The 24559-nt window shown below is 43.8% G+C and overlaps 1 protein-coding gene across 5 annotated transcripts in view; it reads right to left on the bottom strand.

Annotated features, from left to right (window-relative positions):
• RPH3AL (rabphilin 3A like (without C2 domains)) overlaps positions 1-24559 on the bottom strand; it is a 196868-nt gene that overhangs the window by 126687 nt on the left and 45622 nt on the right. For 4 of the 5 annotated variants that reach the window (XM_033922685.1, XM_033922683.1, XM_033922688.1 and 1 more), the window contains exons 2-3: positions 3263-3313; positions 1761-1865 (exon numbers count right to left, since the gene is read on the bottom strand). The gene's annotated coding sequence lies outside the window, so the exon portion shown is untranslated. Of the gene's footprint in view, positions 1-1760; positions 1866-3262; positions 3314-9393; positions 9524-24559 lie in introns of those variants that run through there. The other variant, XM_033922684.1, reaches the window with a different exon arrangement.

The raw sequence follows: 24559 nt of genomic DNA, 5'->3' as shown, positions 1-24559 counted from the left end.
TGAATCATATCTCCCCTGTCCCTCCTTTCCTCTAGGGTATACATATTCAGGGCTTCCAGTCTCTCCTCATATGTCTTCTGGCGCAAGCCTCCTATCATTTTCATCGCCCTCCTCTGGACCGCTTCAAGTCTTCTTACGTCCTTTGCCAGATACGGTCTCCAAAACTGAACACAATACTCCAAGTGAGGCCTCACCAACGACCTGTACAGGGGCATCAACACCTTCTTCTTTCTACTGGCTATACCTCTCTTGTACTTAAGACACCCAGACATCTAAGACACAAGAGCCCAGTAATATCTTTTGTATATACTACCACTGTTAGAAATTATTAAACACTAGTCTTTAAGCCCGTTACATTAACGGGTGCTAGAATAGATCTGTCTGTCTGCCTTTCTTTCTGTATTCTTAGCAGCTGTCTGTCTGTCTTTCCTTTCGTCTCTCTCTCTCTCCTTGGCCGCTGTCTGTCTTTCTTTCTGTCTCTCTCTCTCCTTGGCCACTGTCTGTCTTTTTTTTTCTTTGTCTCTCTCTGTTTGGCTACTGGCTGGCTGTCTTTCTTTCTGTCTGTCTCTCTGGACTCCTGTCTGTCTGTAATTCATTCTGTCTGTGTCTCTCCCTGGCCCCCTGTCTTTCTTTCTTTCTTTTTCACTCCTTGGCCGCTGGCTATCTGTCTGTCTCTCTGGCCCCCTGTCTGTTTGTCATTCTGTCTGTGTCTCTCCCTGGCCCCCTGTCTGTCTGTCTTTATTTCTGTCTGTCTCTCTCCCTGGCCCCCTGCCTATCTCTCTCTGGCCCCCCGAGCAACCAAGATTGCTGCCTGCCCCCAAAGCTGCCCCTTTTCCCTCTCCCCCTTCCACTTCCCTGTGCAGCAGTAGCAGCCGGACGCCTCACAGCACCTCAGACACCCTCCTGCCATTGCTCTCTCCGCTACAAGCGCCGCAAGCCAACGCACGCTGCATGCGCCGCAAGCTGCCACACGCGCCACAAGCCGCTACGCACCATAAATGGAATCACGCCGTGTCAACTGCGTATGCGTGGGTAAGGCTTTTATTATAGAGGATTAATTAACTGGCATATACAATGATCAAACTGATTTAATGAGCACTGCCTATACAGTATAAGGGTATTCTGCCCTGAAAGGCCAAAAGTACAGTAACTATTGACAATAGAAATATGAGAAAGTCCAAAATAACTTGATCTTTGAATAAATCCCCATGATATGATTCTTGACGAAAGCTAATACAGTATTGTTTTCTAGCTTAATATATTTCTCATTTTTCAAGAAATACCATGTTTGGACTTTTGCTACAGGCTTGAATATGCATCCAAATGTTAAAACGCTTCCTTATTAAGAAATATACTGTAACTACAGGAGATCTGGCGAGATAAATTTTTGTCACAACTAAACTAAGGGCGCCTTTTACTAAACTGCAGTAGCGTTTTTAGCGTTCGTTGCAGATTAGCGCACCCTAACCACTGCGCTACGCAGAAAAGCTAACGCCAGCTCAATGGAGGCGTTAGCATCTAGCACCTGCGGCATTGTAGCGCACGCTAAAACCACTAGCGCAGCTTAGTAAAAGGAGCCCTGAGTTGCTGTGTTCTGGCTTCTCAGAGCTACATCATATAGTAGTGTTTTCCTATTTGCCTTCTGTTTTGCTTTGGGGGGGGGGTTGTTTGTTTCGGTAATCAGAAGGCTGTTCAACGCAAAAAAAAATATTTTAATATAAATTTTTATTACGTTTGTGGAGTAATTTTGAAATACTTACATGAATACTTAATTTTTAGCTTTTTGGTTAAGTCTTTGTGGCATGTACACTCTGAGTTTTTGGATTGCCTTTAAAAAAGGAATAATATCAGCTGCTATCCCCAATCTGCAAACAGAGAAACAGCACAGCCAATAAGAAGAAACACATAATGGAAAAATATGTCCTAGATTTACTAACCTGTATCATAGGTATAGTTTGGGGTGAGAATAGGGAGATGGTGCTGATGCTAATACCTTATATACTCGAATATAAACCAAGGTAACCTTTTTTCCCCCCAAAAAAGGAGGGAAAAAGGTTGATTCGAATATAAACCGGAAGGGGGTGGGGAGTGTTAATATTCAAGTGCAGAGCCTTGCCGGCTCCACACCCTGTTCCCCCTTCCTCTCCTCTTCCTCCCCCATCCAGTCTCCTCACTCACTCACACCCCTGCCAGTCTCTGCACCCAGCCCCCTTCTCTCCCTGCCAGGTTCTGTACTCTTTCCCCCCTCACGATGCCTTGCAGGCCTCCACCAAACCTGCCGTAAGACCTGATGGTCCAGCAATGGCCGGGACAAGAGGGATCCCTCCCACCTCCAGTCCCAGCTGATTCTAATTATTTTTATCTCCCTCCCGCATCCCCCGCACACCTTAAGTATTCCTGGTGGTCCAGCAGTGAAACGCAGCAGGAGCAACCTTCCTTTGTTTTTGCCCATGCAGAACTGCTAGCTAATTGGCTGCCATGAGTTCTCATGGGACTGTGAGAAATCACAGAAGCCTATTAGCTAGCGGTTCTGCACGGGTAGGAGTGAAAGAAGGTCACTCCTGCCATGATTCACCGCTGGACCACCAGAGATACTTAAAGTACATGGGGGAGGCGGGCGGGAGAACAAATAATTAGAATTGAGCTGGGAAGGAGGCTTCCATCCCCAGATCCAACTTCTCTTCCTTTCTCTTCCCAACTACCCCCATCCCATCTCTTCCCCTGCCTGCCTCCCTCCCTTCCCCCAGGTCCACCATTTATCCCTTTCTCTTCCCAACAGATCTCCCTTCAAGTATCTCTTTCCCTCTTCCTCTACACCACCCCAGGTCCAACTTCTCTCCCTTCAGACCATTGCCCACCATCTCTCTCTCTGTCCTGTATTTCCTTATAGAAAAGATGGTAGATGCATGGAACAGTCTCCCAGAAGTAGTGGTGGAGACAGAGATTGTGTCTGAACTCAAGAGGGCCTGGGATAGGCATGTGGAATCTCTCAGAAAGAGAAAGAGATAATGGTTACTGCAGATGGGCAGACTAGATGGGCCATTTGGCCTTTATCTGCCATCATGTTTCTATATTTTTAATAATAGCCTTATTCTGCAATGCATAACTTTATAGACAATGGGATGGGATGGGCCCTAGGGGCCCTGACCCTACCAAATTTTTTTCCTCACATGCCATCAAATATACTTGTATTTCCTTGATCAAGCTAGAAATGAATTTTAAATTTAATCCATTCACAGTAATATGGCAAAAACCTTCTTACCACAAACTCTGTGACAAAGAACGGCTCCCTCAGCTTCAATACTGTTCAGTACTGCAGAATAAATAAAACAAACATAAATAGATCAACCTTGAACCAAACCTAAGATCTTGCATAGTGGGGACTTTCTAAAATTATCTGAAGGGTTAAGTGGATTATTTGAATAGAAATGTCACTTTCTTCTTTGGTGGTCCCTCCCAGAAAAAGAAGACAGTCTTACCATTTTTAACTGAATTATATTCTTTTGTATTACAATAATGATAATAATACAAGAAAATACCACAGGAAAATACAAAAAAAAGAGAAGAGAAAATTCTCACATAAACTAATTAGGTATAAAGTCCTTATTAATGGAGAACAGCAATAAATATATATATTAAAGAAAAACAAATAATTAGATTAGAAAAAGGCAGACAATAACATAGAACCCAATATTACTAATCCCCTCCTTTACAAAGCCACGCTAGCGTTTCTTGCGCCGGCCGCCACAGTAACAGCTCCAACGCTCATAAAATTCCTATGAGTGATCAAGCTGTTCCTGCCGCCGCCGGCACCGAAAACGCTAGCACGGCTTTGTAAGTCTCCCCAAGAGATGCAACTAAAACCTGGCAGCTGGGCAGCTGGGCTTCAACGCCAAGAAATGCAAGGTCATGCACCTCGGCAGTAAGAATCCGTGCAGAACTTACACCTTAAATGGTGAAACCTTAGCTAGGACTGTAACAGAACGAGATTTGGGAGTGATCATCAGTGCAGATATGAAAGCTGCCAATCAAGTGGAGAAGGCTTCATCTAAGGCAAGACAAATGTTAGGTTGTATCCGCAGAAGTTTTGTCAGCCGGAAGCCTGAGGTCATCATGCCATTATACAGAACCATGGTGAGACCACATCTGGAATACTGTGTGCAGTTCTGGAGGCCACATTACCATAAATATGTGCTAAGAGCAGAGTCAGTTCAGTGGATGGCCACCAGGATGGTCTCGGGGCTCAAGGATCTCTCATATGAAGAGAGGCTGAACAAGCTACGGCTCTACTCTCTCGAGGAACTTAGGGAGAGGAGAGACATGATTGAGACATTTAAATACATCTCCGGACGTACTGAGGTGGAAGAAGATATTTTTCTTCTCCAGGAACCCTCAGCCACAAGAGGGCATCCGCTTAAACTCAGGGGCGGGAAATTTCATGGGGACACCAGAAAGTATTTCTTCACCGAAAGAGTGGTTGATCATTGGAACAAGCTTCCAATACAGGTAATCGAGGCCAACAGCGTGCCAGATTTTAAGGGTAAATGGGATGCCCATGTGGGATCCTTAAGAGGGTGGAGTTAAGGATGGGTCATTAGGAGAGGGATCTCCAGGAGAACAGACTCAGGGGGGTGGGTCTGTGAAGTGGGCAGACTTGATGGGCTATGGCCCTTATCTGCCGTCATTTTTCTATGTTTCTATTACTGATTTACCCCCCCAAAAAAGATTTTCAACTGCATAACACGAAAATATGCAGAGGGCCAGTTTCTGTGTATGTCGCCCAAAAAATCAGAACCAACTAGTGCAGCACTAAGCACAGTTCTTTGAAGTTATGTACAAAGAGAAAGGATAGGAACTGCTCTGTGACTTGAATACTGTTTGATCCTGTGTATGTGAAAGATTTTGCTAAGGCTAACCCCCTCTTTTATTAAGGTGCGCTAATCAAATTAGCGCATGCTAAACCCTAACGCATCCATAGACTAATATGCACGCATTAGTGTGCGCTAAATCGATTAGTGCACCTTAGTAAAAGAGGGCCTAAGTGTGTTTTTATCCTCTTTTAGCATTGTTGCAGCCGCGATGGGTTTTGTGTGTTCAATAAATCACAGTATTCCTGGTACAAATTGTCTGCTCTGTGTCTTCCGCACAAGTTTAGGTGTCATATCTAGAATTTGGAGGGCAACGATTATCCTTATTTTTGACTAAATATTTGCATGGAAACTTAAGAGAAAAAAGTTGCACCGATAGCTATGAGCTTCATTTTTAACTAAAAAAAAGAACAAAACCCATCAATAAACTTTAACTGAGTCAATCTAGCACGTTAAACCGCTAGCACGGCTTGATAAAAGGAGCCCTAAGGGCAAAGAAAGTACCTATATGTAATATTTAAGCCACTTTGATTATACCACACAAACCTTACGACTCCCCATCTCTTCAACTGATTTATAAGATTGTAGGAAAATTTTTTACATAAGTTGAAGAAGTCACTTCTAAGCCTTCAACTTATGTAAAAAAATTTCATCTACATCACCTAGCAACTATTTCTTTGGCATTTGAAACTACCAACACCTCTTTTGGGTTTCTTGAAAAAGACCCTCAAAACATGGTCCATGTCGGGACCTACTAAAACCCCTTTAAGTTAAGTAGGAATTGTTTTTCCTTTCATTGCCACTGAAAAATACTTTTATTATTTAAGAAGCACCCCAATATTATTAGCATTATAGTCATACATAGTGATGGGATGGTGGGTTCGGCTATAGAAGCCACGGCTCTTGGTCGGATTACACATATCTGAGTGTATGTATAAATGCATTTATTTTATTGTATCTGAATCTCTTCTTACTTCTCCTTTGGATATTTATTCTGATAAGTCTTGGTTCCAGTGTTATATTGTCATTGAGTTTGACCTCTCAGCCCTGCATTCTTTCAGAGCATTTTCCTCACCTCCTACTATTTATGTATTTAGTATATCCATGAATTTGTGTATATTTTTATTTTAACCTGCTTAGATTTTAAATAATGCAAAAATTAACTGTGTGTTATATAGAGGTTGGATCAGCTTCTATTCATTTAAATTCACTTAAACACTCAGTTTGGCCAGGAGTGTCTAAAATTTTGCACACAACTAAACAAAATTACGATATGGTTTATGTCCTGCACGTCAATCCTTCACCTGTCCCTCGCCAACTCCAGTGTGTTGATCATTTTTATTGTCACGTACTGCTAAAGGGGGAATTGTTCAGCTTAGGAAGGAGAGGAAGGCTTCTTGACTGGTAAGTTGAATACTGTCAGCAATACCAAGTATCATCCCCATCATGTTTGGCTGCACATATGGTTGGCAAGGTGGCGAGTTTACAACCAGCATTTAAACATGGGTGACCAGGGCCTAAATGGAATGGTGGGCAAGGCTCTAGTCACCTTGTTAGGCAGGTTGGGTAAACTGTGAGAGTCATTGCTGTCATTTACTACAGTAGATGACTCTTATTGTGTCATGCATCTAAAAGGGGTTCCCAAAATGCTTCAGCATACTGTATACTTTATTCAGAGTGTGGTTGTAACAGCCAATTCTCCTCAGCAACAAGGAAAAACACTGGTTACCAGTAAACCACAGAATCATTTATAAAATAGCTTTACTCACACATAAAATACTTATAAATAAAGCTCCCATATTTTTAGAAAGATATCTAATACCATACTCTCCCATAAAATCCTTAAGATCTGAAGATAAAGCTCTGCTAGTAGTGCCTTCCTTAAAAGTTATATATTCTAGGAGAGATATGATCTTTTCTGCCACAGCCCCACAAATCTGGAATTCACTTCCATTTAATATAAGAGAAGAAAAATTACTGAGCAAGTTTAAAAGTCTCCTAAAGAGCTGGCTATTCAAGGATGCTTTCCAATAGATTTGTTATAACCTATAATAGCTTCAGGAAGACGATCTAATAGAATTAAGTGGGTACCTGTTCCCCAACCTTCTGTGTCTTGACCTGGTTTTATTTTTACTTTTATTTTTTAGAATTGTATTTATGTCAGTTGCTGTCAACCACCTCCCTCCTTACATGTATTACTGTATTAGTGAATGTTATGTTTGTTGGTTTTTAATATTTTACTCAATTTTTGAACTTATGTAAATCACACTGGATTTGGATTATCGAAGTAATCAAAGAAATTAAATAAACTTAAACTTGAAGCTAAATGCATTTTGAGTTATCCATCAGACCTAGAAACCAATTCTGCTACACTGCTACATCTCTTTTGGCAAAAATGATGGTGGGCAAAAGGCATGATAGCTAAAAGAATACACACACATGTGCAGAAAGGCCACGATTCTAAAAATGGCATCCCAATTGTAGGCAGCAGTAGGCATCCTACCACTGTCTAACGGACCAATCAAGATGCACGTCTTTTTTTTTTTTTTAATTGATGCAGTGAACGCCTACAATGTAGGCGTCATTTGCGCGTGGAGGCATCTAGGCACACCTACGGATGCCTAAGGCCAGTGTAGGCGTGGCTGATACAAGAAGTAGTCTTAGGCATTCATAGGCATGCCTAGGCACTTCTGTAGGCATGAGTCAGACGCCTTCAATGTAGATCTGTAAAACGCTGGCCTACATTTAAAACATCTACTAAAAATAAGTGCAATTCTGGACGCAGTACCTACCGCTGATTGACACCCAGTAGGCGCCCATTTTGCAGGTGCCTACCGTGGCAGATGCTATTTCCAGAATTAGGCCCAAAGTGTTTATAAAATTTCCTAGGAAATACACAACTCTACCTTTGCTAAATCCAAACTGCACCCTTGAGGACATCTACATGAAGTCATCTTGTCAGCAGATGTACCTATCTATGCATATATTGATACAGTATAATCTTGTTACAACAGACTTCAAGGGACCTTGAAAAACAGTCCGTTATATCCAGAGTCCATCATATTCAGAGTTGCATTTTTTAAAAACTTTATTTAGGTCAACTCGAAACAGCGTACAAACAATGAACAAAAGTCACTGCAAAGCATATCAGCAACATCAAGAACAAAACTCAGCAAAACATTGGTGTGGCACAAAATGACTGCAAAACCAGAACACTAAAAGATGTTCTAAAAAAAGCATTATGTCGTACTGTACTGGAAAGAAAAATAATCTGTCATTTTCTTCTGGGCTGCATTTTAATACTGTATCACCAGCACACCACGCGCCTTGTAGGCGGAGCCTGCATGTCCGTTATAGCCGAACAAAACTACAGCTAAAAACGGCTCTGGGGACCAAATTGTTTGCCCGTTATATGCAGTGATTTTCTGCATGTTCATAAAGGCTCATGGCCGGAACCAGAGGACCTCGTCCGCTATAGATGATATTCCGTTATAAGCGAGTCCATTATAATGAGATTTTACTGTAGTAATCTTATGTAAGGCTTTTCCATATAAAAATAATAAAAATGTATAACACACCTTCTTTACACGTGGAAAAGCCTTTACAAAAATTATCTCCATATGTAAACAAGGAGTGCCCTTGTGATCACCAGGATCCAATCAGATTGATCCACTGGTATCCAGCATTTTAAAGTTACATCCCTATATGTGTTTACTGTCCCCAAGGCAACAAACATGTCAGGTGGTAGCAATTACTCCATAATTTACTCAGCAAACAGCTAAGTGCGGAACTGCTTTCATCACCCATTGTGAATATTTCCTTGTAACGAAAGGCATTGCATTATTGAAGGCATGCCGTGTTGTAGGCTTCCTATAGACTCTACAACAATTAAGTCACTCCCTCTTCTCCAACAATGCTTCAAGATTTTAAAAGGACTGTCGGCTTTTGTCTGAAAATGCATTTCTGCATTCTTGTCTTATTCATCATAGGCTCTTATTTTGAGATTTGAAAATAACCCTCACCTGCTCACAAGCCCTGCCTTAACCATACAAATCAAACTGTTATAGGTGAAGGTCTAAGTCCAAATTATAACCAATAAAATGAAAACTATCCTGTCATCAGTAAGCATCTGTAGCACAATAGCATGTGTTAGTAGAAGAAAAAGGCCTGTTTCAGGCTGCAAAAACAACAGCTGCATCCACCAGCACTAAACTTAAATTTTCACACCAACCCAGCACTTATTCCCTTATTATTTCTTTCAGTAGTTTATTAAATAAACCCAAGACTCTTAAGATTAAGCTCAACCCTGAGGCCCTGGGACTTCACCTGCCTGTTCCCAACACTCAATCCAACCTCAGGCACAGGTTGCTCAGAAACGGTCCCGTTCCAAGATAGATTTCAAGGAGCAGCAGTGGGATTTGATGTTATCTTGGGCAAGCCACTTAACCCTCCCATTGCCTGAAAAATAATATTGTGAGCCTTCCAGGGATGGGGGAAATACCTAGTGCACCTGAATGTAACTCACCTTGAGCTACTACTGACAAAAGGTAAGCAAAATCCAAACAAACATGGGACGTTCAGACTCATTTCCGTTTGGGATAAAAAGGAGGATCCTGCGTATAAACCCATTTGACTAGCCCCCTTAAGGCTTCAGCTCTGAAGAGAAGCAGCTACCCTGGGGACAAATAGGAAAGATCTTTCATTAAATTCCTTAAAGGGAATGGCTAAGTGAATTACCTCACTAAGGGCTCCTTTTACGAAGGCGCGTTAGGGCCTTAATGCGCAGAATAGCGTGCGCTAAGCTGCCCCGCCTCCTTTTGAGCAGTCGGTAGATTTTCAGCTAGCGCGCGCTAATCCAGTGCATGCACTAAAACGCTTAGTGCACCTTCGTAAAAGGACCCCTAAGTATCATAAGAGAATTCTGTTCGGGTATCATTTTGAGCTATGACACAGAGTTGTTTCAATTTATAATGCTCTGCAATCTGCTTATTTTAAAAAGTAGATGTACGTGTTGTAAAAAGTTTGTATGAGGGCACATGCATCCTGATCTCGCCAAGTGCCACAACAATGGCTTTCAAAGATCTCAATTGCCGAGGACCTACAGTATTTATGATCTCCGAATCCAAGGAATCCTTGATGCTTCCTCAGTCCTTCTTTTTACCTGCAATTTGCTGTGATGGAAGAAGGTTCTATAGACAGAAATCCCATCTTGAACGGAGTTAAGCCAGCCCAAGATCATCAACGTGGTATAGAAAAATGAATTAAGCAATAATCCCAAAATATCTATTTCCCTCTGCCACCACCTCCCATTGCCACCCTCGGGAGTACTGGGAAACTAGTTAAGCAGCAGCTATGTGGAATGGCCCTGGACCTAGCTTCTCTCCAATATAGCTGTGTGTAGGGATTCGCCGACTGTCAGCTTTAACTCTGTTGCTTCCATGCTGGAGAACAGCTGGGAAAGGAGGAGTTTAAGGGATATAAAAAGGGAAAGAAGACATATGGAAAGAGCTGGGGAGGCAGGCAGGCATTTTGTGGATTACCTGCAACTACATTACTAATTTAAAATGTCCCGCCAACCACCACTAATTTAAAAAAACAACAACTGGTTATGCCAGCCAAATGCAAGCCAGCTGCCAAATCTAATCCTGTCCCTTTGGTTTGCAATAAAAAGGGGTCTCTCTCCATCCAGACAATATTGGTAGTATAGTCTGATAATCTAAATATTATTTACTAGTCTTCAGAAAAAATGCATAATAAAAGTTCACATCTCGATTAAAAATTACTTTTCTGTCCTTATAACATCTAACTTGACAATACAAAACATTACTAGTAAACATGTACTGCTCGTAGAGATAATGGTACGTCTGAATAACATTGATAGAATGTTAATCCAACATGCATTAAGGAAGGAAAAGTTCACGGGAAGATTTTTTAAAAGGTTGATAAACTCAGAAGACCAGGCTTTTAATCTCCCAGGTGTAAAGCACTTACCCAAGAGAATCTGCAGAGTTAAACAGGTGAAAGCTGGACTGCTCAGCTCTCCCGTTATCGGGGGGCTCACGTCTCCATGCAAGCCGTAAATATGCTACAATCAGTGTGGCCTTGGCCTGCAGCTTAATAAGAGACACGCACAGCTTGCGTAAACATATCTCTGACGAGCTCTGCCCAGGATCCACTCCTTGGGGTAGAGAAACATGAACTGTTTCACTATAGCCACATCCATTCAAACAAGGGAGAAACAAAGCCTTCAGTAATTACCTCAGATCCATTCATTCTGATGAAAAGCCTGGCTTGCCCAGCCATAGAGTGGCAATTTTCCCTTTCCTCAGGTATCAGCAGATTTTTTGTATGCATCAGGGCCATGTATATAATGGGAATTTCTCTTTACTTATTTATCATTGGATTTTTATTCTTTTAAGGACCAAAACTAAAGTTTGCAGTTTTAGTTTCATTCTTTTTCTTAATGAATGCAGGTAAAAGAAGCATTTTTTGAGCCATGTTTCGTGCTACCTCCTGAAACAGGGAGAAAAATTCAATTTAGCTCAGGATGGTTTACAGTTAAAAAGAAAAGGAAAAAAAAAAATGGTCAAGTGCACTATTCTGAAACATTTATAGAACAGCACTTAGGGCCGGATTCTGTAAACGCCGCCTAAATCGGCAGGTACCTGGAAAAAAAGGTGCCAGCCGCATGTCAATCACGCTTAGGCTCCCCAAACTCACTACTGGTTATGTTTTCAAACAAGTGCCCTGAAGGAACAATACTCATCAAAACAAAAAATGGACCCTTAAGCTTCAAATCCTTTAAACTGACTATGGGGCTCAGAACCAAAGGTGGCAAGAAAAATCACAAACCCTAACCCTAAATGCGCTTTTCACAGCGACTCTCGCTGGCTGTTAAACAGTGAAAAAACTTATTCTATATTATCCTCTCACAGATACTTAAACCGGAAATGAAGTATCTGTGAGAGGATATGGAAGAAGTTTTTTCACTGTTTAACAGCCAGCGAGAGTGGGTTCTCTGAAGAAGCCACCGGCGAAACGCGTCAGAACCCACCAGCACCCGCTGCAGTGAGACTTCTAAAAAAGTTTCTGCATTTAAGTCACTGAACTGTTTTGCACTTATTCAAAAAAAAAACTTTTTGCACTTTATGAATTGAAACACTTACCTTTATAGCACGATGGAAAATCTTTTTCACTGGCAATAAGATGGTGATAGATGCTAAAAAGTGCATTTAGGGGTTTGTCCCTATTTGTGATTTTTCTTGCCACCTTTGGTTCTGAGCACCATAGTCAGTTTAAAGGATTTGAAGCTTAAGGGTCCATTTTTTGGTTTTGATGATTCATGCTTAGGCACCATTTACAGAACTGCACCGGTAACGTATGGTTTTAACTGACCTCCATTGAAGGCACCTAAGTTCTTTAGAGAACTGCGCCTAGCAGCACCTCTGTCTGTCTCCGCTAGGTTACCATATTTCATGAAGTAAAAACCCAGATATGTGGCTCCGCCCCCAACCGTGCCCCATTCTGCCCCAACCCCTCCCCCATACAAACCTCCTCTTAAGTTCATGGCTGATCTGGGAGGGCCTCTGAGCATGCACAGATGCAACACAATAATGTCACAGACATGCGTGCAACACCTTTGCATGCTCGGAAGCTCTCCCAGACACAGCCCCGAGCCAAAAATCCAGACAAACTCCTTACAGGTTAGAAAGCCATAATTTTTAGCCTTTAACTTTCAGTTTATAAGTGACACGTATATTTAAACATTTCACCATTAAAAGGTAATTATTTGTTCATGGTTTTTTGATGTCCCTGTGGCTCCATCCACCATTTCAGGTGTAATTGTTCCTTCATTCAGAGTATAATATGAAATATTTCTTCTTATAGCCCTTTTAGGTCATTAGGTTATTGGTTTTTATTTTTATAATTTTTTTAATCATCTTCCAGAGTATAATATTTATGCATATTTCTCCTCATGCTATTTTAACCAGCATCACTCTTAAGTTTTTTACAGCTTGTTTGCGGTTTAATTGATTCCTTTCTCAACTTACGTAGTCCCATTGATTTATTCTGTTTTACTATTCAGCTTTCCTTTTTATCTATTGGTCTCACTTATCGGTGGTATTCTTTTATTACATATGTATTGTATACTCACCTTTCTAACTGATCTTACTAGTCTTTTTTCTGGTTTGATTCAACTTAATCATTTTGTTATATTACTATCGGTGTTAACATATACTTGCATGACACACTGGTCATTTTCATCCCCCTTTTTTAATTTGGATGTCTTTTAACTTTCACTTTTCATGGTTTAAAGTTTTGCCTTTCGTGGTTTTGAATTCTTTATTGTACAACTCCTTTTTATGCCTATTTGATATAAGCTTATGTATTTACATAGATATGTACTGATATAATTTTATCTTGTATATCCTTCTGAGTTATCTTTATTTTGATTTATTAGGACCCATGATGGAAGCGTGTTTTCCGGAACACGGACCGTGTCGGGTCCCCTGGTTTGATAGTTTTTAGGTGTTTTTAACCGTATTCCATTTATTGACATAATAAACTTTGCCCGCATCATTGTACGCCCGTCTGCAGTTTTCTTTGTTTTGTTCTCGTATCCCTGACTGCAGACCTTGTGGGATCCCTACGAGGTCATGCCAAGGGATAGGGTCACTAGGACTTGAATGAGCGGGTCAGTAGAGTGGCAGTATAATTACAATTGTACTTTAGGGGGTCAGTAGACTTAAGAGGGTGGGTAAATGGTGTGGCTATAGCCCTTATCTGCCGTCATCTTTCTATGTTTCTATGTTCTTCTTTGTTGTTTTCTCTAGAACAGGGGTAGGGAACTCTGGTCCTCGAGAGCCATATTCCAGTCGGGTTTTCAGGATTTCCCCCAATGAATATGCATGAGATCTATTTGCATGCACTGCTTTCAATGCATATTCATTGGGGAAATCCTGAAAACCCGACTGGAATACGGCTCTCGAGGACCGGAGTTCCCTACCCCTGCTCTAGAAAGACGTCTGGACACCCAGACAGTCCTCTAAAAAGATGCCTGATAACCCTAGTTTCCACCCCCAAACATGCCCGCTTAGGCATTAGGTGCCTACCTTTTATAGAATCGAGTAGGCACCTAACAGCCAATTAATTTTTTTCTCAATTATGAGCTTGTTAAAGCTCATAAATAAAGCCATTAAGGTAAGGCAATTAAGATAAGCAACTAACTTTAGGCGTCTCTTATAGAATCTGGCCCTTAGTGCTCTTTTTTTTTTTCAGTGCCCAAATTTGGATGCCATTTACTGAATTTAGCCCTAGAACATAACATAAGAAATACCTTCACTGGATTAGACCGAGGTCCATCTTGTCCGGCGATCCGCACATGCGGCGGCCCATTTAAGTACTCCTTTTTGGAGACCCGTATCCCTCAATATGATTTTCAAGAAGGTGTGCATCCAACTTGCGCTTGAAACTCGGAACAGTAGTCTCCGCCACAACCTCCTCTGGGAGAGCATTCCAAGCGCCAACCACTCGCTGTGTGAAACAGAACTTCCTGACATTTGTCCTGAACCTGCTGCCACTCAGTTTCAGGCTATGACCCCGCATCCGTGTCACCTCCGAAAATGTTAGTAATGCTGTTTCCTGGTCTATTTTATCAAATCCTTTTAATATTTTAAAAGTCTCTATCATATCCCCTCGCAATCTTCTCGTCTCGAGGGTGAATAGTCCCAGTTTTCTGAGGCGTTCTTTGTAGCTCAAATTTTCCATACCTTTGACTAGTTTCGTGGCTCGCCTCTGCACCCTCTCCAGCAGAGTCATATCCTTCTTAAGGTATGGAGACCAGTGTTGGACAAGTGAGGTCTGACCATTGCTCTGTAAAGTGGCATTATGACCTCTTCCGATCTACTCGTGATCCCCTTCTTAATCATGCCCAACATCCTGTTTGCTTTCTTTGCCGCCGCCGCACATTGAGCCTACATGTCCAAATAGTCCAATGTGCAAATGCTACCAGCTCCAACTTCTACTACAAATGTGTTGTTCTCTTCTGTGTGTCTCATTTGACCCAAAACCATATTTATCCTACTATTCTCTGTTACAAATTTCTCGTCTGTTGTATACAGTAATGCTCTGTGCCCTCTTAGAAATAGATGTGTGTCACCTGACCTCTATTGTTCTAGCAAAAAACATCCTGTTTCAAAAATCCCTTTTATTTAGCATGCAGGAATTAAAGGGGGCAGGGACTAGTGCATTTCACAGTCAGTTAAACATTTCCCAAAAATATCTGAAGAGCAAATTCAAGAACTATGACTGTGAAAAATCCGCATACAGTGGAAACACTGCAGCTTTCATACAAGGAAGCCAAATGAGTTCACAAATTTGATAAGCACACACAAGAATGTCAAGTAGCGAATGCAATCATGTTGCAAGTTTCTGTGTGCTATGTTTGCCATCTTTTCATGCACTATTTTTTGCCTGTAAACTCATTCACAACACTTATGCAAAATTAGCTAAGAAATCATAAAAATTTGTTCACTAGTGATTCAATATAGGTTACATTTCATGCAAAAAAATCATTTAAATGGGTGATATTACATGAAGTTTAACTATATTCAGGAAGTGTAAAGGCTCTTAAGAAAAAAGCTAGCAATTTCTGCCAGCATTTTTGCACGGAGGTCATCGCATAGGAGCCATTTGCACAGGGCTGGGTTTGGAACTGATGGAACCTAGAGAGGGAATGCCATGCTAACAATGCTTCTCAATCCCTCTGCCCCTCATAGAAATGAACTGGTCCTACCCCGAATATAAGGGACTTTCTTTCAATTTTATTCACCATCATGTTTTTTTCTGTGAAATGGTGGGTGCCTGGAAGGGTTGTGGAAGCATGCTATTGGCTATTTTGAGTTAAGCAAATTATTTTCACACCAATGGCAGGCAGGAGCTTAGACATGAACTGGGGTAGAGTTTATTCTTACAGTTCGCATGTGCTCTCATTTGCGCTCTTTTCCTTCTCTAGCACTAGTCCTGACCTGGGAATCCCAGTAGTGCCCCTGGTTGCCCCTTGTCCTGGGTGATCAACCTGCTAGCACTACCCTAAATCCACTGGGCACAGTAAGAAACATGTAAGAAAAAAAAGTGGAGTGGAGAAATAACCTAATGGTTATAGCAGTGGGCTGAGAACCAGGAAACCCACTGCTGTAATCATTAGGCTACTTTCACACTCCACTGGGGAAAGGGAAATACAGTAAAAACTTGGTTTACAAGCATAATTCATTCCGAAACCATGCTTGTAATCCATAACACTCATATATCAAAGCGAATTTCCCACAAGAAATAATGGAAGCTCAGACGATTCGTTCAACAACCCAAAAACTTTAATACAAAATGTATGCACTCATATTGCAAGACCTTAGAAACATAGAAATAGTCTGCCCACCCCAATGACCCTCCCCTACCTTTCTCTGTGAATAGATCCCACGTGTCTATCCCATTTGGCCTTAAAATCAGGCACGCTGCTGGCCTCAATAACCTGAAGTGGAAGACTATTCCAGCGATCAACCACCCTTTCAGTGAAAAAGAATTTCCTGGTGTCCCCATGCAGTTTCCCGCCCCTGATTTTCCACGGATGCCCCCTTGTTGCCGCAGGACCCTTTAAAAGAAGATATCTTCTTCCACCTCGATGCGGCCCGTGAGATACTTGAATGTCTCGATTCATGTCACCCCTCTCTCTGCGTTCCTCGAGTGAGTACAGCTGCAACTTATCCAGCCGTTCCTCGTACGGGAGATCCTTGAGTCCCGAGACCATCCGGGTGGCCATTCTCTGGTCCGACTCCAGTCTCAGCACATCCTTACGGTAATGCGGCCTTCAGAATTGCACACAGTATTCCAGGTGGGGCCTCACCATGGATCTATACAATGGCATGATGACTTCAGGCTTACGGCTGACGAAACTCCTGCGTATGCAACCTATGATTTGCCTTGCCTTGGATGAAGCTTGCTCCACTTGATTGGCAGTCTTCATGTTCTCACTGACGATCACCCCTAAGTCTCATTCTGCTTCAGTTCTTGTTAGGATCTCGCCATTAAGGGTGTAAGTCTTGCATGGATTTTGGCTGCCCAGGTGCATGACTTTGCATTTTTTGGCATTGAAGCTGAGTTGCCAGGACCTAGACCAGCGCTCCAGTAGGAGTAGGTCATGCATCATGTTGTCGGACATTAAATTTATGTCTGTTGTGCTTTTGCCCACTACATTGCTTAGTTTGGCGTCATCGGCGAATAATGTTATTTTACCTTGCAGCCCTTCTGCCAAATCTCTTATAAAGATGTTGCTCGTTTAGAACAGTCACTACACTCCTGCAGCATCAGAGAGAGAAAAACCATCGGCTCAGTTGTGATGATGTGATGTATGTATACTATATGTACTTGTATTGCAAGACATTGCTTGTTTATCAAGTTAAAATTTAATAAAATATTTTGCTTGTCTTGCAAAACACTTGCAAACCAATTTACTTGCAATTAGAGAATGACACGGGGAGCGATCCCCGCAGCGAACCGCTGCGTGGCTGCGGTTTGGCTGCGGGTTATGGTGACCTCATTAGCAAATCGCCGCAGACGCGGGGACAAATCCTTTCACCGACCGCAAAAACGGTGAATAGATTTGTCCCCGCAGGCCAATGTCCCCCCTTCTAGGAACCGCTATTTACCTGTGTTTCACCGTGCTCCTCATTTCTCAGATCAACCCTTCCTGCCAATAGAACCCGCCCCCCCCCCCGACGATCGCCCTCAGCCCTTCATGCCGACAGAACCAGCCCTCCCCAACGATCGCGGCAGGAGGGTACCCATCCCCTCCTGCCTACCCCAACAGCCCCCCCGACGATCGCAGCAGGAGGATATCCAACCCCTCCTGCCAGCTCCCCAACAGCCCCCCTATGATCACTGGTAGGAGGGTGCCCAACCCCTCCTGCCGGCACCCCCAACGGCCCCCTATATCGCCAATAGGAGGGTGCCCAACCCCTCCTGCCGGACCCTCCCCCAACAAACCCCGCCATCCCGAAACACCACCCTTAGTCTTACTTTCCAAGTTGGACCAGACAGCTCCTCGCTCGTCTGGCCAGCAGGCCTGCCTCCGTCCAAATGAGGCGGGCCCGCCCCTCCCCTCCCCTGCCTAACCCACAGGATCCTAGGGCCTGATTGGCCCAAGCACCTAAGGCCCCTCCTATAGCGGGAGTGGCTTTAGGTGCCTAGACCAATCAGGCCCTAGGATCCTGTGGGTTGGGCAGGGTAGGGGCGGGCCCGCCTCATTTGGACGGAGGCAAGCCTGCTGGCCATACGTGTGAGGAGCCGTCCGGTCCAACTTGGAAAGTAAGACTAAGGGGGTTCCGGGGTGGGAGGGTTCGTTGGGGGGGGGTCCAGCAGGAGGGGTTGGGTACCCTCCTGCCGGCGATCTTAGGGGAGGCCATTGGGAGGACCGGCAGGAGGGGTTGGGTACCCTTCTGCTGCGATTGTCGGGAGGGCCGTTGGGGGGGGTCTACAGGAGGGGTTGGGTGCCCTCCTGCCGTGATCGCTGGGGGGAGGGGAGACTTGCAGCCGTAGCCGCGGTCACTATGCTAATCACGGCAGGGAGATCTTTGCCGCGATTAGGTACAGCGGCCGCGTCTACTTACCATGTAGGCTAACATTGTAAGCATTTAAAGTACATGTCGTGTTTGTTTTTGCATTGCTAGCCCCAGGGGTGGTGGAAGATTAGTGATTGAAAAACTGTATGAAAAATAACTATTTTAAATTTAGTATGCAGCGGTGACGGTGACGGGGCGGTGAATGGGGTTGCAGTGGCGGTGACGGGGCGGTGAATGGGGTGGCAGTGGCGGTGACGGGGCGGTGAAGGGAATGGCGGTGACGGGGCGGTGCAGAGGATGGTGAGACGGGGACGGGGCGGTGACGGGGACCAATTTTTTCACCGTGTCATTCTCTACTTGCAATCCAAGGTTTTACTGTAATCTAGTGTACCAAATGTACACCGCTTCAATAGCCGTATACGTTACAATATCAGACCATTCCTTCAGCGACTTTCACAAGTTAATAAATTGGTCCCTATGATTCTAATATTTTTGACAGAACTCTCCAAAAACTGAAAAAATAGGCTTCTTCCAGTCTATTAAAGCAATTGTTCTACTTATTTTACAATTTTTTTGCTTAATTTTTACAGTCATTCTAGAACAATCCAATTGGGTTTTCAGAATTTCCCCAATAAATATGCATTGAAAGCAGTGCATGCCCACAGACCTCATGCATATTCCCCCATAGACCATTACAACAAACAAAATGAAGACTTGAAGCTACCAAATGCTACTCTTAAATTAGTTACTTCCACATAATTATACATATACAGTATTTTAATAGAAGATATATACGAGAGGAGACGTAGGAATTTGGGTTTTTGCCAGGTACTTGTGACCTGAAATGGCTACTGTGGAAACAGGATACTGGGTTAAATGGACCATTAGTCTTGACACAGTATGGCTATTCTTATGTTCTTATGAATAGGACTACTCAAGGAAAGAAACTATAAAATTATCTAGTTCAATGGTTGTTACACCTTTCCTGGAGGTTTTCAAGATATCCTTAATGAATATGTGCGAGAGAAACTTCCACATCTACTATCTCTATTATATACAAATAATCTCTCATGTATATTCATTAGGGATATTTTGAAAACCCATCTGGCTGATGATCCCCCAAGAACAGGTGCGATAATGAGAACCACTGAACTAGATTGTGTTTTAGGCAGTGAACAGCTTAAAATCACCCCGATTTTCAACTAAAATAATCGAATTGTCAATGCGAAAGACAAAGCTACTAAAAGAAATCCTTGGGGAAAATGCCTCAGAGGAAGGTGGGCATGCTTTCTAGCAGTGTTGGTCAAAGTACTTAAGTAAATGTAAAAGTATAGCAAAGAACGCAAAAAAAATTTACTTCAGTAAAAAGGTTTTTGCCTAATATAATAATTTCTGAGTAAAAAGCAAAACGATGTCTGTTTTGCTACCTCTGCTTTAAAGTGACCCAACTTATTACTGTTCAGTTTCGCTGAAAACCAGTAACCAGTTCAAACACAGGCAACTCCACTGTTCTTATAGGGGTAATTCCATGTCCAATTTCAAGGCGGGTCCCCCACTCAACAACTTCGATGGATAAAAAAAGAATGGACCAAATAAAGGCACCCCTAACTCTGGACCTAGTTGAGACCATGCCCCAAAACTTTGGCTATCTTTATTAGGGAGGTCCCTGAAAAATTTTCATCAGTTTCTGAGATGGTCAAGTGGGGAGCTGTGGACCACTTGACATGGAATGATGCTATACAGTGCTCCCCCGCGAATTCGCGGTCCAATTCGTGGTCCTGGTCATTCATGGTCTTTTCTGACCGTGAATGACCAGGCAGGAGAAGGCAGCCGGAACACCGGTGAGTGAAAAAATCATTCACAGTATGCTCCAACCGCCTCTTCCTGTACTACAGTCGGGCCTCACCAATCAGGAGCTGCTTTGACACGCAGCTCCTAATTGGTGAGGCCCAACTTTAGTACAGGAAGAGGTGGTCGGAGCATACCGCGAGTGATTTCTTTCACTCGCCGGCGCTCTGGCTGCCCTCTCCCGTCTCCCCTGCTAAAAACCGTATTCGCGGTTTTTCAACATTTGCGGGGGTTCATGGAACAGAACCCCCGTGAATATCAGGGGAGTACTGTATTCACTGAACAGCAAAATTTAAGATGAGATGATGAACGGTTTATGTTTCATTTAGTTTACTGAGGAATTGTCATTTACTTCTTCATTTTAACTGCAATCAGATGTAACTAGGTAAAAATTGGTGAAATTATTACTTCAGTAAAAGTAAAAAAATGTTATCCTGTACTTCTTTACAAGTAAAAGTAACAAAAAAACTTTTACTTAAATACAGTAATTAGTCACTATACAACACTGCTTTCCAAGTTATCAGTTGTCACAATGCACTACAACCTCTCCTCTGCCTCCTACTACCTCTCTTCCACACTTGCCTGGAGGAAAAGTCCATAGTCTGTTATTGAGAAAGACATGGGGGAAGCCACTGCTTGCTCTGGATCAGTAGCATGGAATGTTGCTACTCTTTGGGGTTCCGGAATCTTGCTTACTCTAAGATAAAGGAATGTTGTTACTCCTTGGGTTTTGGCCAGGTACTAGGAACCTGGATTGACCACCGTGAGAACGGGCTACTGGGCTTGATGGACCATTGGTCTGACCCAGTAAAGCTATTCTTATGGTCTTACCAGCTGATACCTATTACAATGACTTCTGAAGACATATTTGGAACATGGTTCAAGTTGGTTTTCACACACCTACTTTCAAGTATGTATTAGATATTAATTCATACAAAATGTTCAAAACCTGATTAAACAGGCTGAACCAGTTCTGAGTTTGCCCCATTGCATCTATGGATTAGTGATTTAAGTTTCTCTCTATACCAGCAAACCTGCCAGTTCATAGCTTCAATAGCAAAAAATCAGGGATGGGCCAGCCTGTTCAATTACCTGCAGACATTTGCCAAACTCAAGACTGAATGATAGTTGCATCCTCGGTGACTCCCCTACTGGTGCCTTGTAGCTACTTTTTTTTTTACTGTCAATGAGAGAAGACAGTGGACTGGGAACAATTTTTGCTCCCCCCCTCCCTCTCCATATTTGCACCTTGTGCAGCAACGCCACTCATACAGCCCTTAGTATGGCATGGAGCAAATCTAACAAAACCCAGGGCCAGTCCATTGTCAAGTGATGCATACTGCCATAGGCAAGCTTCCTGGTTCAAGCCTTAAATTGGGTCTTTCATTCCCCCCCTGTTTGGTTGGAGGGAGGAAATAAGGACAGATTCAGTAAATGGTACCCAAAGTTAGGCTCCACTTTATTAGCTGACGGGTCAAATCTAACGGAAGAAAAAGCCTCAGGTCTATCTGGCAGAGCTTAAAGCTCAAACCACCTCCGCCCACATCATTGGCTCAAAATCTTCTGTTTAGAATGACCCTATGCCACTAAGGTTCTTAATAGGAATTTGAGATTTAAACAGTGCTGAATATGGAGTCGGACTTACAGGTCAGCTACAACAATTTCATAAAGCCCTGAAAACTCTGCTGTTTACACAACATTTAAATGACTTAACTTTTTTTTTTTTTTTTTTGGGGGGGGGTGTTTCTTCTTTTTGTTCTACAAAATAGCAGAAAATGGTGAACTGGAGGTTTTCTCTCTTCGTTCTCTTGTTACTAGTTTGCTGGTTGATTCGCTGGGGCTTGGTATTGGGGGACTCTGGTATTTGTCATCTGCCCCGTTATTATGCCTGCTTTTATATCTGTCTCTTCATCAATTATTTGTGCCAAGTTGGCCTGCCTTATATGTTCATCTTATTTTCTGTTTAATAAAAATTATTTCAAACCAACAAACAAACAAAAATGACTTAACTATAGTATCAAAGAATTGACGATAATCCAGCTTTTTTCTTTTATGCTCTCTTATGTACTTTAGTCTTAATTACACGTGAACCTAGTCGAGCTCCGTTGGGAGATGACCCAGTATATAAACTGAAGACTAGAGAATGACACGGGGAGCAATCCCCGCAGCGAACCGCTGCGTGGCTGCGGTTTGGCTGCGGGTTATGGTGACCTCATTAGCAAATCGCCGCAGACGCGGAGACAAATCCTTTCACCGACCGCAAAAACGGTGAATAGATTTGTCCCCGCAGGCCAATGTCCCCCCTTCTAGGAACCGCTATTTACCTGTGTTTCACCGTGCTCCTCATTTGTCAGATCAACCCTTCCTGCCAATAGAACCCGCCCCCCCCCCCCAACGATCGCCCTCAGCCCTTCATGCCGACAGAACCAGCCCTCCCCAACGATCGCGGCAGGAGGGTACCCATCCCCTCCTGCCTACCCCAACAGCCCCCCCGACGATCGCAGCAGGAGGATATCCAACCCCTCCTGCCAGCTCCCCAACAGCCCGCCTATGATCACTGGTAGGAGGGTGCCCAACCCCTCCTGCCGGCACCCCCAACGGCCCCCTATATCGCCAATAGGATGGTGCCCAACCCCTCCTGCCGGACCCTCCCCCAACAAACCCCGCCATCCCGAAACACCACCCTTAGTCTTACTTTCCAAGTTGGACCGGACAGCTCCTCGCTCGTCTGGCCAGCAGGCCTGCCTCCGTCCAAATGAGGCGGGCCCGCCCCTCCCCTGCCTAACCCACAGGATCCTAGGGCCTGATTGGCCCAAGCACCTAAGGCCCCTCCTATAGCGGGAGTGGCTTTAGGTGCCTAGACCAATCAGGCCCTAGGATCCTGTGGGTTGGGCAGGGTAGGGGCGGGCCCGCCTCATTTGGACGGAGGCAAGCCTGCTGGCCATACGTGTGAGGAGCCGTCCGGTCCAACTTGGAAAGTAAGACTAAGGGGTTTCCGGGGTGGGAGGGTTCGTTGGGGGGGGGGTCCAGCAGGAGGGGTTGGGTACCCTCCTGCCGGCAATCTTAGGGGAGGCCATTGGGAGGACCGGCAGGAGGGGTTGGGTACCCTTCTGCTGCGATTGTCGGGAGGGCCGTTGGGGGGGGTCTACAGGAGGGGTTGGGTGCCCTCCTGCCGTGATCGCTGGGGGGAGGGGAGACTTGCAGCCGTAGCCGCGGTCACTATGCTAATCACGGCAGGGAGATCTTTGCCGCGATTAGGTACAGCGGCCGCGTCTACTTACCATGTAGGCTAACATTGTAAGCATTTAAAGTACATGTCGTGTTTGTTTTTGCATTGCTAGCCCCAGGGGTGGTGGAAGATTAGTGATTGAAAAACTGTATGAAAAATAACTATTTTAAATTTAGTATGCAGCGGTGACGGTGACGGGGCGGTGAATGGGGTTGCAGTGGCGGTGACGGGGCGGTGAATGGGGTGGCAGTGGCGGTGACGGGGCGGTGAAGGGAATGGCGGTGACGGGGCGGTGCAGAGGATGGTGAGACGGGGACGGGGCGGTGACGGGGACCAATTTTTTCACCGTGTCATTCTCTACTGAAGACTAGATTAGATTAATAGGAATTTGAGATTTAAACAACAGTGCTGAAAATTGTGTTAGACTTTTATGGCATCCCTTAAGTAGCCAACGTTTCACGGATCTTAGCCGTTTCTTCAGGGCTCCCGGACTATTGTTCAAATTGTGAAAGGCAAACCTTAGTGGCCTAGGGTCATTCTAAACGGAAGCTTTTTGAGCCAATGATGTGGGCGGAGGTGGTTTGAGCTTTAAGCTCTGCCAGATAGACCTGAGGCTTTTTCTTCCGTTAGATTTGACCCGTCAGCTAATAAAGTGGAGTATATGTAACTTATTTATATTATTTATTCCCACTTTCACCTATTGAATATTTATTAGTTACCCAAAGGTAGGCACCATTAAAAATCTATGCTAAGTGCCAATTCTATACAAATTGCTTAACTCTAAGCAAACTTTATAGAATAGCACTTAGTGCCAGAGGTGTAGTAAGGGGGGTGCGGTCCGCCCCGGGCACGGTCTTCCTAAGGGCATGGCAACCCCCGCTCTTCTCCCTGCCACTTTCCTTCCCCCGTACCTTTTTTACTTCCCTGGCATGAGGTTGCTGCCCACGTCGGCATCAGCGCTCTCTCTGATGTTACCTCCGGGACCCGCAGCTAGGAAGTGA

This window comes from Geotrypetes seraphini, chromosome 15 (assembly GCF_902459505.1).
Source record: "Geotrypetes seraphini chromosome 15, aGeoSer1.1, whole genome shotgun sequence".
Taxonomy (NCBI): Eukaryota; Metazoa; Chordata; class Amphibia; order Gymnophiona; family Dermophiidae; genus Geotrypetes; species Geotrypetes seraphini.
The sequence above is the reverse complement of the archived record's forward strand: the minus strand, read 5'-3'. Positions and strand labels throughout refer to the sequence as shown.